This window comes from Mesoplodon densirostris, chromosome 5 (genome assembly GCF_025265405.1).
Source record: "Mesoplodon densirostris isolate mMesDen1 chromosome 5, mMesDen1 primary haplotype, whole genome shotgun sequence".
Taxonomy (NCBI): Eukaryota; Metazoa; Chordata; class Mammalia; order Artiodactyla; family Ziphiidae; genus Mesoplodon; species Mesoplodon densirostris.
This window is the reverse complement of record NC_082665.1, coordinates 8,109,569-8,123,474: the sequence shown is the minus strand read 5'-3', so window position 1 is coordinate 8,123,474 and position 13,906 is coordinate 8,109,569. Positions and strand designations below refer to the sequence as shown.

General features: G+C 40.9%; 1 protein-coding gene across 3 annotated transcripts in view; it reads left to right on the top strand.

The window, feature by feature from the left end:
- The window catches only part of DYRK1A (dual specificity tyrosine phosphorylation regulated kinase 1A), a 140,616-nt gene that overhangs the window by 13,719 nt on the left and 112,991 nt on the right, over positions 1-13,906 (top strand). The window lies entirely within an intron of this gene.

The following is a 13,906-nucleotide window of genomic DNA, read 5'->3' as shown; positions in this document are numbered from 1 at the left end:
AACACAGCCAAAAAAAAAAAAAAAAAAAAAAAAGGTGATAAGAAAGTGGTTTGGATGCGTTTTGGCTTTACTTTTTCTTCACGGTTGGACAACAGAAGAAGAAGAATGATTGAGGGAAGGTTCGTTGTACGGATGGATTTTCAAAAGAATTGAGTCTTGTAGTTAGAAAATTACTGAAGCTTTTGATCTTGTCAGGTGAATGATCTTTTTAAAAGCTTAAGAGGGACTTGTTTTAAAGTAGTTCTGAAACCTTTCTCAGGGACTAGTTTCTGTAGTAAATATTTAGAAAAGCAAATATTCAGGTTTTATTTTTTGGCTCTTTGGCCCCTTGCCAGGCCCTTGGGACGTAGCTGTGAGTTAGGTGGACATACATGGTCCCATTCATGGTCATGAAGCTCTTCAGTACGGTTAGAATTCACTGTAGAGAACTCTAAAGGAAACATGGCTTGATGCTTCCATTATCCAGCTATCCATTTGTCCATCTGTTTACGTATTCCTTGAACTTAGTTCTGGTGGCAACATGTTAGACTACTTTATTGTTGCTTCATTTCTCATAAGAAAGGGGCTAAGGGGGATAACATTTATAATACCAATGTAAAATAGAAACTTGGATCTTCAGCTTGTTGGCATTGGCAGATTTTTTTAAAAAAAGAGATGTTCATGTAAATCAGTGAGTTTCTCTTATTAAAAAATAAACTATTTAATAATGGTAACATTATTAAATAATGCTAGTATTGATTGCCTGCTATGGGCCAGACTCTACATATTTATTATTAGTTATTTTAATATTATCAGCAGCCCTAGAAGGTGGTGGATAGTATCTGTTTATAAGTTAGAAAACTGAGATGCAGGGAAGTAAATTTGCTTAAGGTTAATCATGGTAGATTGCTTATGCTGCTTCCAGATAGTAAAAAACCCAGTGAACAGTTATGGGCCCTAAAGTTAAACATTCAGATAGAAAAGAAAAAGGAACATAGAGCTTCTATAACCCATTAATTGAAAAAATAGATAAAAGTTCTGGTGTGCTGGGATTGATGCTTTGTGCTACTGGTTCATTAGTCTTTCAGATAATTAACCAGAACATCTAATAGCTTTCTATGTTTGGGGGAATTCTTCACCTTAAGAATCTTGGTGGGGGCTTCCCTGGTGGTGCAGTGGTTGAGAGTCTGCCTGCCGATGCAGGGGACACGGGTTCGTGCCCCCGTCCGGGAAGATCCCACATGCCGCGGAGCGGCTGGGCCCATGAGCCATGGCCGCTGAGCCTGCGCGTCCGGAGCCTGTGCTCCGCAACGGGAGAGGCCACAACAGTGAAAGGCCCGCGTACCGCAAAATCAATCAATCAATCAATCAATCAATCAGTCAATCAATCAATAAATAAAACAGGTAACAGCTTTTTTAAAATGTCAATTTAGTATAGGTGCTATTCTAATGAAGGCCTTTTTATGCACTCTCTTATTTAATTCTCACACACAAAAAAAGAATCTTGGTGGTAGGTAGACGTCTTCCATTATGAAAGCCAGTTGCTCACTTTCTCTGCATTTTTGGGGGGTTAGGATGCAATCGTATGCCCTGGGACCTCCATTCCACTACCTCAGGAGCCAGTGATTTTCAGAAGCAGGCACTTTGCAGAGTCTGTGTTCTGCGGTGCGAGGGGGATGGCGGCCGCGGCTCTTCTGGAGGCAGGCAGTGGCCGATGCAGTTGTAGCAGTTGGTCCCGGGGTCAGTGGTATCTCTACCAATCCCAGGGACCGAAGCCTGTGTTGTCTCCACTGGACCAGATCTGTGGTGTGAATTTTCGGTGTTCTGGGTTATGTAGCCTTCCAGCCTGGCCCTCGGGGGTTTTCTGTGAGTCGCCTGATACACTTTAATAACTTCCTTTACAGTTTCAACAAAGCTAGAGTTAGTTTCTTTTGTTTGCAACTAAGAACCTTTACTCAGTTGATGCTAATTATGACAATAGACAATTCTAAGGAACTCTGTAGGGTCAGGGTTACTTGTATCTAGATTAGAATTTACTAAGTAGAAGAGTTCACAATATATATTAAGTGAAATACTCGTAAAACACTTTGCTTATTGATTTAATGAATTTGCTGAATTTGAGTGCCTGTTCTAGTCCAGGATATGTTCTAGGTGTTGGAGATACAGGAGTGACAATATAGGGAAGATCCCTGTACTCACAGAGCTTACATTCTATTGTGAAATGTAGAATAAGCAAGAAAGCAAATAACATAACTGACCAAGAGAGATACCTATCATGATAAAAATAAAGACAGGATAATGTGATAATGATGTGTGTGTGTATGTTTAGGAGTTGTATCTTATAAAAACATTTACTTTAAAATTGTTGTCAGGAGTCATGACTTCTGTTTTTTTTTTTTTTTTTTTTTTTTTTTTTGCGGTATGCGGGCCTCTCACTGTTGTGGCCTCCCCCGTTGCGGAGCACAGGCTCCGGACGCGCAGGCTCCGGACGCGCAGGCTCAGCGGCCATGGCTCACGGGCCCAGCCGCTCCGCGGCATATGGGATCCTCCCAGACCGGGGCACGAACCCGTATCCCCTGCATCGGCAGGCAGACTCTCAACCACTTGCGCCACCAGGGAGGCCCATGACTTCTGTTTTTGACTATGGGGCAGTAACATTCTGAATTTACCCTCCAGCTAGGAAACTGGACAAAATACATGGAACAACTGTTTTCAGATATTAAACAATAGGCAGTGCAGAACCACGATCCCTAACAGATGGGAAACAAACGAGGAGGTCCTGTGATGGTGCACCTTTCTGCCTGGAGGCAGATCTCAGTGCAGGGAAGGAGATCCCCCCAAAAGCCAGTGAGTTGAGGAAAGGAAGGTTGGAGTTGGCAGAGGCCAAAATGGTTCTGATTCGAGGAGCAGAGTTCTGGAAAGGAGGGAGTTCTGCAGAGAAAGAGGTCCATACACCTTCGTAGTGGTCCCCTTAAATGCCGACTGAATGCCCATCTGTGGTGCATGTGTGGGGTACAGTTTCATGAAGGAAACGTTTCTGGGGAAGGAGTCCACTGGGAAGCTGTAAGCAGAACCATTTTCTGAGCTCACCCAGGGCTGGAAAATATTTGAGTACTTTCTAGCCAAAGTAGAAAGATCTCATTATATGCTGTGTTGATTGAGAATCCAAAAGGGTCATGTCTTAATGGGGCTAAACGAGTCCTAAAATAAAGGTGACTCTAGATCCGTTTGAAAAAAAAATCTTAGAAACAAGCCTTAAAACGGGCAAACTACAACTGACCCTTGAACAACATGGTTTGAACTGTGCAGGTCCACTTAATATGTGGATTTTTTTCAGTACTACAGTACTACATGATTTGCGGTTGGCTGAATCCATGGATGCAGAACTGCAGATATGGATGACTGGCTGTGAATTTTATACTTGGAGATTTGACTGTGTGGGGCGGTCGGTCAGCACCTCTAACCCCTCTGTTGTTGAAGGGTCACCTGTAATTTGAAAGTAATGTAATTGCCAGTCATTGCAAAGGCCAATACTCTTTAAAGAAACGTAAAGAAACCCAACACTCAGCAGTGTAAAATGTCCAGCATCCAATCAAAAATTACTAGATGTAGGTTAATGTGACTTACGATTAGGATATCAGTAAATTGAAAGCAACCTAGAACTGACATGTTAGAATTAACAGGCAAGGACATGAAAGCAGTTACTGTATTCCATATGTTCAAAAAATCAGAAATTATGAAAGGTATAAAAAGATCCAAATAAAACTTTTAGAGGTGAAAACTAATGTGTGGAATGAAAAATATACAGGATGGCATTAATGGCAGAAGAGAAGATTAGTGAGCTTGAAGACACAAGAGAAAACTCAGGAGAAACAGAAATGATAGAGACAATGGAATTAGCAGACAAGGTTATTAAAAAATGGCTACAATAAAATGCAGGGTCAAATGTCAGATCACTGTGTTGTACATCTAAAACTAATATTTTATGTCAAATGTATCTCAATAAAAAATACAAATAAAACACAGGGTCAGATTGTGGTTAATGTTGACATCTTGGTACATGAGTTTTGCTTAAAAAGAGCAATTGTGACTGCTACCTGAAGCTGGCTTGCTGTGTAGTTAAGAGTAGTTGCAAATCATTATTTCAGCAAAGCACCAGGATATGGCGGAAGAACTTTATTGTGTAACAGGGTGTTATTTCTTGATATGTAACAATATTACCATAAAGTTAGAAACTTAAAAACAAGTACATTTATGGCCTCACAGTTTCTGTAGGTCAGATGTCTGAGCACAGCTTAGCTTAGCTGGGTCTCAGAGGGCTCTGGTCAGGTTGTTGATGGGGCTTTGGTCTCATCTAAGGTGTAACTGGGGAAGGTCTCCCCTAAGCTCACATGATTGTTGGTAGAATTCAGTACCCTGTGCAGTGTTGGATTGAGGGCCTCAGTTTCTTGCTACCTATTGGCAGACATCTGCCCTCAGTTCATTGCTGTGTGGTCCTTTCCAGCGTGGCCACTGCTTTCTCAAAGACAGTGAAGGAGCGAGTCTACGCACTAGACAGATACACAGTCTCATGTATCATAACTGCAGGAGTGACATCCCTTCACATTTCCTGTGTTCTCTTGGTTAAAAGCAAGTCCTAGGTCTTGGTTCAAGGGAAGGGTCTGTGGAAGGGCATGAACAGCAGGAGGCTGTGTTGTGGGAGCCATCTTAGAGTCTGTCACTTACAGTAGAGTGTAGTGGTAAAGAAATGCTGTACATTTGATTGGATGCTGTACATTTTTGTACATTCCCTGGAGTCTCTTCTAGATATCTGGCTTTGAATCCTAGCCCTGCCTTTTCCCAGCCATGAAAACTTCTCTGAGCCTCAGTTTCCCTGTGGGGATAATATATGCCTACTGTTTATAGCGTTGTGAAGAGTAATAGGTGCTTGTAAAGCACTTAGGACTCCATCCTACTAACTCCTAGTCATCTTCCCCATCTCAGTTTAGATGTCTGTGTTCAGGGAAACTTCCCTGACTCCTTCCAGTCTAGGTTAGGTTTCAGAACACCTTGAACTTTTCTGTACCACTGCTTCACACTGTTCCACCTGAGTTTTATACCTGTTAGGTTGATTTATTTTTGTATCTGTTTTCTTTAGACTGAGCTGCTGAAGAGCAGGAGTTGCCTCTGCTTTGTTCCCTGCTGTCTCTTCAGGGCCTAGCATAGAATCACAGGAGGGCCTGTTGTATAGGAAACTCCATAAACGTTTGCTGAATAACTGAAAGAATGAGGTTAAACTGCATGCACTGTTTCTCTGAAACGGCATTTTTAGTGTTACCATACTGTGTTCTTCCAAGTACTGGAGCAGTTAGTCTAAAAGCTACTCCCTCTGTTTCTGGGATGGTCAGGCTCTAGCATGGGAGACTGAGGCATAATAGTCTTAGAACTGTGATTAAAGAGGTTTGCAGAGTGGACGCTAAAAAGTGGTAAAAAAAAAAAGAGGCTGACAGTATTGAGGATACGGTAGTAAAAATCAGTCCTAGTGGATTAGAAGTAGGGTACTCAGTAGAGAGTTCCTCTTGCTGTAAACGTGCTCTGCAGATCACTCCGTGGTGTGGTATGAAGGAAATAAGCTTGGAGAAAATTACCTTCTTGGAGATCCCCAGTACACATTAGCATATTATAGGAAACCTGTTAACACAGTAAAGGCAATCTTTATTAAGCTCGCTCTGAGTACTTTATAAACACACACATATCACAACCTAGTAAGGTATTATTTTCAAATAACTGATGATAAAAATTAGGTTTAGAGGTGAAGTAATTTTCCCTAGTGGTTGGTGAGATACGATTCAAACCAGGTTCAGCCCTCACTCTTAGTTATTATTTTATTGCTTCTGTGGACTATGTTTTAGCAAATATTAATTTCATGAAAGCAGGAATCTTGTACTTTTTTGAAAAAAATTATTTTTTGGCTGCATTGGTGTTCATTGCTGCGCGCGGGCTTTCTCTAGTTGTGGCGAGCGGGGGCTACTCTTCCTTGCAGTGCACGGGCTTCTCTTTGTTGTGGCTTCTCGTTGCGGAGCACGGGCTCTAGGCGTGCGGGCTTCAGTAGTTGTGGCACGTGGGCTCAGTAGTTGTGGCTCTCAGGCTCTAGAGCGCAGGCTCAGTAGTTGTGGCTCACGGGCTTAGTTGCTCCGCAGCACGTGGGATCTTCGCGGACCAGGGATTGAACCCGTGTCCCCTGCATTGGGCGGCGGATTGTTAACCATTGCACCACCAGGGAAGTCTCAGAACCTTGTACATTTTGTTCCTCATGTATCTAGGACTAGAATCTTGCTTATCCCTTAATACATGGCTGAATGAAGGGTTTCTGGTATTATTTTAAACTGTATCTCAGCTTCCCAAGTTGAATTCCATGTAAAACTTGAAGAGAGTTTTGTAGATAGCAGCTAGTATAATCCAATCAGTGGATTACAACAGAAAGTAATTTTGTGTTTTCACTTTGCAGTGATTGAGTAGTTATGTCCCTAAAGAAGAAACATCTATGTAGTCTTTGACTCCTTGTAACTTCCTCTCAGTTACTTTTGAATTTACTCTATTACCCAGCCCTCTTGAGTTTTGTTTCTGAAACAGTCTTCAATTAAGTTCTTTCTTTACATTATTGTTAATGACCTCTCTACAGATCAGATCTTTAGTTTCTTTTTGCTTACTGCAATAATTTTTTTTAAGAATTACTTTTTAGTTTTAATATGCATATAATCAAAATTGAATACTTCCGAAAGGCGTGTGATGAAAAAAGCCTGTCCCCAGGCACACCCTTCATTACTCCAGTCCTGCTCCGTAGAGCGGTGCTTCCTGAACTTTTCCACCTGAGGGTCTGTATGGACAAAATAGAAGAGGCTGTTTGGGTGTCCTGAGGTCTTTAGGAGATCTTGGCACTTCTGGATCATTAGTGGCACTGTGTGCCATGCACACTGGCTGGCAAGCTCTGCCCCGTAGGTAATCACTTTTTCCTCAACTCTTAGCTGTTTCTTCTGCTGTTTATCTATTTCTAAATAATTTGCTTATCAGTTAGGATGCTTTTGGGTGGTAGTACTGAGACCACGACCCAAACTGGCTTCAGTGTAAATCCCAGTTGTAAGTCCAGAGGTAGGGTGGGCTCTAGGGCTAATTGGTTTTGCGGCACAATAATGTCTTCAGGGCGCCTGTTTTCTGTCTCCCCCTTCAGTCATTGGCCGGCTACATCCTCAGATTAATAAGATGGCTGCAGCAGTTTGAGGAGTTGTACCCAGATCCAGCAGTGTCCAGAGAAAGAAAATTATTTTTCTTGTAGCTGTATAAGAATATGGAAACTTTGCCTAGAAACTCTGGCAGACTTACCTCCTGGGTTATATGCCTGTTTCTGAAAGACTCACTAGAAAGGGAAATGGAATTACATTTAGACCAATTAGGCACACGCCTGGAACTGAGCGCTTTCGCTGAGAACATGCCTAAAGGGATGGGTTCTTCATTGAACCTCTCTTCATTGGGGCTTCTCTTCATTGTGGTGCGCGGGCTTCTCATTGCAGTGGCTTCTCTTGTTGCAGAGCACGGGCTCTAGGCGCACGGGCTTCAGTAGTTGTGGCGCGTGGGCTCAGTAGTTGTGGCACGTGGGCTCTAAAGCACAGGCTCAGTAGTTGTGGCACAAAGGCTTAGTTGCTCCGCGGCAAGAGGGATCTTCCCGGACCAGGGCTCGAACCTGTGTCCCCTGCATTGGCAAGCGGATTCTTAACCACTGCGCCACCAGGGAAGCCCTCATGGCCACTTTTAAAAAATTCATAATCCTGTCTACCCCTCTTCCCTTTGATTTTATACAAGCAAACCCAGATATATAATTTCACTCTTGAGTATTTTAGTATGTATCTCTAAAAGATAAGGACTAGTTTCTAAACTATAACCGCAGTAGCATTATCGTACCTTTAAAAGATTAACTAATTCTTCAAATATCCAGTTAAAGTTCAAGTTACCTCGATTGTCTCATAATTATATTTTTAAACAGTTCATTCAAATCAGGATCTAGGTAAGGTCCATAAATTGTCATTGACTGACAAATCTCTTAAGTCTCTTAATCTATTGGTGGTTTTTTCCCCTGTGAGTTTTATTTGTTAAAGAAAGTGTATCATCTGTCTTGTAGTCTTCTACAGCCTGGATGTTGTTGAATGAAACCCTGTGGTGTCATTGATGTGTTCCCCGTCCCTTGTAATGTATTTCCTGTATTTGGCAGTAAGATCTTGTTAAAATTTTGGTTTTTTCTTCTTTTTCTCTGTTTTTTTTTTTGAGAGGTGGTGAGTGGGGAGAATACTGCATGGGTGGTATGTTATCTTTAGGAGGCACAAAAATATCTGACTTCCTGTGATGTTAGTGGCTACTAAATATTAATATAGATCCATTAGTTTATTAGAAAATTTGGTCCTTTTTATATGAACCCTCCCACTTCCCGGAAGTTTTAAGGATCTGATCTTCATCTGTGGTGTTCTGAAGTTTTGTAGTGTTACCTTGTCTATTTTCTATCTGTTTACTTTTTACCCTTATGGGGAGATATTTTTCAACTTTTATTTTCCATCAGGGTATTTTTTATGTTCTCTGCTCCTCCCCCCACCCCCCACTAGCATTTTGTTTTGACTTCATGGTTACATATATTCTTTTGCCTCTTCAAGCACGTTCATATATACGGTTAATTGCCTTTTTTCCCCTTTCATGGCATTGTCTCAGTTTCCTCTGGATTCCTGTTTTTCTGCTTGTTTTGATTTCTGTCTTTGAGTTTTGGCAGCTTTCCTCAAATATCTGGCCACCCCTGGGCTGGTGGCTTATATTTAAGAGTAAGTTACAATAAAGCCGAAGGAAGCTCTTTGTGAGGTTGAGGCTTGTTCACTGAAGGCTTAGTGTGGTGCTTGAGGGACCCATGAATATGAGTAACCCTAGGGCTTTTACTCCAGGGCTCTTGGTGTCTCCTGATTGAAACTGTAAGTCAAATGCCTGGGGGAGAGGGAACGTGTATTCCTGTTGCTGATGTTCTGCAAGCAGAACTGGAGAAGGGGACTAGAGTCCACAGTTCCGTATAGAGACTCTTACTCAGTTCTGTTTTTAGTCTTCTGCCTCAAACCAATTCTCTGTTGTGCTTGATCTTTCAACGAGTAGAGCCTCTGCATTTTCCCCAGAGAGCCTGCATGCCTCTGGTCTATTTGGGGACATGATAGTTGCCAGCCTGTGTAGGGTTTGGGCTGCAATTTGGGGTTTTACTACATTTATTTTATATACTTATTTGTTAAAACGAACTCAGGAAAGTTGCCGGTAAAATACAGATAACTTTTATTTCCTGAATCTTTTGAGAGAGTTGTTGACATGATGTCTCTTTGTTGAATATTGTAGTGCATGTTTCCTACAAACAGACATTCTCTTGCCTGACAACAATACAACCATCAAAGGCAGGAATGTAACATTGATATATTACAGCTGTCTGATCCTTAAGCCTCCATTCAGGTTTCAGCAGTTGCCCCAGTGGTGTTCTTTATAGGAAAAGGATACAGTCAATCTAGGATCACTTAACACATTTTGTTGTCACGTCTCTTCAACTCTTGATCTAGAATAGTCCCTCAACTGTTTTTTCTTTTATGATATTGATATTTTTGAAGAGTACAGACCAGTTATTTTATAGAATCACTCTCAGTGTGAGTTTGTCTGATGTTTCTTTGTATTAGATGTAGGTTAAGCATTTTGCCAGGAGTATCATAGAAGTGATGCTATATTAATTTCATTGCATTTTGTTAGATGGTGTATTATTGTTTTTCTGTTTGTACTGTAAAAAAATTACCACAAATTTAGTGGTTTAAAAAACAGACATTTATTATATTACAGTTCTGGAGTTCAGAAGTCCAAAATGCATCTCAACTGGGCTCAAATCAAGGTGTCAGTAGGGCTGCATTCCTTTTGGAGACTCTACAAAATAATGTTTTTCCTTGCCCTTTCCAGCTTCTGGAGGCTGCCTGCACTTCTTGGCTTATGGCCCCCTTCTTCTCTTTTCAAAGCCAGCAAGTTTGGACCTCGTCCATCTCATGCTGCCATCTCTCCCTCTCACGCTTCTTCTCACCCACCCTTTCACTCTTAAGGACCTTTGTGATTACATCGGGCCCACTGGGATACTTGAGGATAATCTCAATTTTAAAGTCATCTGATTGGCAAATTTAATTTCTTCTGCAAACATGATGCTCCTTTGCCATGTAAAGTAACACGCTCACAGGTTCTGAGGATTAGGATGTGGACCAGTCTTGGGGCAGGGGCATTACTGTGCCTACTACAGGTGGCATATGATTTCATTTCGTTCCATTATTGATGACGTGTCCTTTGATCACTTGATCATGGTGGTGCCTTAAGGCTTCTCCATTTTAAAGTTACTTTTCCTCCCTCTTTGTAATAAATATTTTGTATAGAGATACTTTGAGACTGTGTAAATCTTCCATCAGTAATCAGACTTCTAATTTATTCACTTGTTTTATATCACTATGAGTACCTGATTTTCTGTTGTATGCAGTGGGTTGTAATCCATTACTGTAATTATTTATCTTGAAGCCTCACTTGTCCCCGATTTTGCTAGTAGAAGCCCCTTCCAGTTTGCGTCTATGTCCTTTTAGCATATCTCCATCATTGTTTGGAGCACTTTCCAGGCTCATCTTGAACCGCTATCTCAGCCTTGGAATTGGAATTGGCTATTTTTCCAAGGACCCCCCTCCCTTTAAAAAAATCCCTCTTTTTGAAATAATTGTAGACTCACAGGAAGTTGCAAAAATAATATAAAGTCCCATGTACCCCCTTCATCCAACTTCCTTCAGTGGAGTTTTGTGTAGCCCTACTACAGTATCAAAATCAGGAAATTTGATATATCTGGTACATTTCTGTTAATTGCACTACAGAACTACTCACTTTTCATTATTTTTTAAGCTTGCATTTGCGTGTGTGTATAGTCTTGTGTAACTTATCTATTCCACGTATAGAGTTGTGTAGCTAGCCCCACAATCAAGATAACAGAGCTGTTCCATCACTTTAGAAGAACTCTTTTGCTACCTCTTTGTATTCCCAACACCCCCCTCCACCATTCTGTTTATTCTCCATGTCTGTAGTTTTGTCACTTCAATATGTTATATGAATGGAATTATACAGTAGTAACCTTTTGAGATCAATCTTTTTCACAAAGCCTGATGCCTTGAGGTCCATTTGGTGTTGTGTATATCAATAGTTAATTCTTTCTTATTGCTGGGTAGTGTTCTGTTGTATGGATGTACCAAGTTTGTTCAACCATTCACCTATTGAAGGACGTTGGGATTGTTTCCAATATTTTGTATAATATTATGAATAAAACTGCTTTGAATGTTCGGGGACAGATTTTCATGTAAACATTGTTTTCTGTTTTTTGGGGTAGAAGTTTAAGAGTGTGATTGGTGGGTCACGTGGTGAGCATGTGTTTAGTTTGGTAAGCAATCACCGGACTGTTTTCCATAGTGTCTGTACCACTTTATTGTTCTCACCGGCACTGTATGAGGGATCCAGTTTCTCAGCATTGTCCCCACCATTTAGTGTTATCACTGTTTTTTATTTATAGCTGTTGTTACGGTTTTAATTTGCATTTCTTTAATGACTAACAATGTTGAACATTTTTTCATTTGCTTGCTTGCCCTCTGTATCTCCTCTTTGGTGATATATCTGTTCATGTCTTGCCCATTTTCTGATTGGATTTTTAAAAAAAATTTTAACTGCTGAGTTATGAGAGTTCGAGTTCTTTATGTATTCTAGATACAAGGTCTTTGTTGGATATGTGGTTCGAAAATACTTTCTCCCTGTCCATAGCTTGCCTTTTCATCCTCTTAAAAGAGTCTTTCAGAGCAAAAGGTTTGAATTTTGATGAAGTCCAGTTGATTAAATCTTTCCTTTATGGATCATGCATATGGTGTCAAGTGTGAGAACTCTTTGCCTAGAGCTCTGGTTCTTTTTCATGGAGAATGGTATTAGAAACCAAAACCTGAGCATTAGGTGTGCTTGTCGCTCTTAGGGTGTGGATCTTCTCCAGGTCTCAGTGGACATAGAGAATATGTGTGTGTCCTAAGCCTTTCCAGGTTTCAGGGTACATTAAGTATTTTCTTTGGTATCTCCAAGTGTAGACACTTACTCTGTGCCTTCCTTCATTCTCCTAAGTCTACTACCACTGTCTATGTTTTATTTCATTATCTAAACATTTGTCCATTACTTTCTTTTATTATTATTATTTTTTGACTTCTATACTGATTTTATTTTCAGTGGAGCTTTGTGAGAGAATAATTGTAAATGCATGGACTATCCACTGTGTTGAATGTGTACTTGGTGAAGCTGTAGTATTCCCTTTTCAGATCTTTTTTTTTTTTCAATTTTTAAAAATTAATTTACTTATTTATTTTTGGCTGTGTTGGGTCTTCGTTTCTGTGCAAAGGCTTTCTCTAGTTGCGGCGAGCGGGGGCCACTCTTGATCGCGGTGCGCGGGCCTCTCACTGTCGTGGCCTCTTGTTGTGGAGCACAAGCTCCAGACGCGCAGGCTCAGTAGTTGTGGCTCACGGGCCTCGTTGCTCCGCGGCATGTGGGATCTTTCCAGGCCAGGGCTCGTACCCGTGTCCCCTGCATCGGCAGGCGGACTCTCAACCACTGCGCCACCAGGGAAGCCCCCTTTTCAGATCTTCTTTGTTGTCTTTATTTTTCTGTTACACTTGTCAGCCTTACCCCCCTCCTGCTATAGCTGCTTTCACCCTGGTTGTGCTGTTTCGCCACAGCCTGTAATCATCTGTGATTCTCGTTTCCATGTAATGAAGACCAAGTTTATTAAAATATTCAGGTTCTGTTTATAGTTGGACCTCAGCTTACTTTTCCAGTCTTTTTATCTGCAACCCTACTGTATTTGCTCCACTCCAGAGCTATTCTAAGTAGCTTTCACTTCCCCACACGTGTTATGCTTTCTGCTCTTTTCCTCTCAGTTTTCCTTTGAGGCACGTTGTCTGTGCTAGTTTTACAGCATTTTCTGTAGAGCACAGAGCTTGGCATCTAGTGGGCTCTTGAGGCATTAAATACATAAACAAATGCTGCTTCCTCTAAAATAATACCACCCAAAGTTTTTATTGACCTATTATCATTTTCCAAATACTACCATACAGTATCTCATTTAATTCTCAAAGTAACTCTGTAAGCCATTATTCATCTTTTATAAATGATGCTGAGTGAAATGTCCAAGGTCATAACTGTAGGAGTTAAATTACATTTAACAAATGTTTGTGTACCTATTTTGTGACAGGCCCTGATTTAGAGGCTCGAGAACAAAGCAGGCAAATGTGCCCTTAATAGAACCAATATTAGAATGTTTTCTTTGTGGGGTGGGTTTTGGGGAAAGTCTTCCATAACCTTAGTTACTCATCTCAGATGTCATCTCTTTTAGTTTCTCCTAGCTCTTCTGGAAGGTGGCAGGAATTAGGTAGAAAGAATAGCTGTGTCTTCTGTGTTCTCGTTAGTTCCTTTTTGTGCACAGTTTTATTCTAAGTAGCATTTATAAAATCATTATTTGTATTTGGGGCCTTTGCTAGATTGAGCAGCTATGGGCAGGGATTGTTTTTTTTTCTGGTATCCAGGATGCCTGGCCCATAGTATATCTAACATTCTCAATAAGTGTTTGAACCTATTAATATGAAGTCTTACCCATGGTTGTCACTTACTGATAGCAGGTAACGGTACTTTTCATTACTCATTAATGCCTCTGTGTAAAAAACTCCACTCTGTAGCTTAGCCAGGAGGACATATTCTCAAAGAGGTTGTCTATAGGCAAGTTTTTTACTGAAGTTTAATAAACTATTTGTGGGTATATATACGTCTCTAGTCTGGAGATGGAGTCTTGACCCCCTTTTCT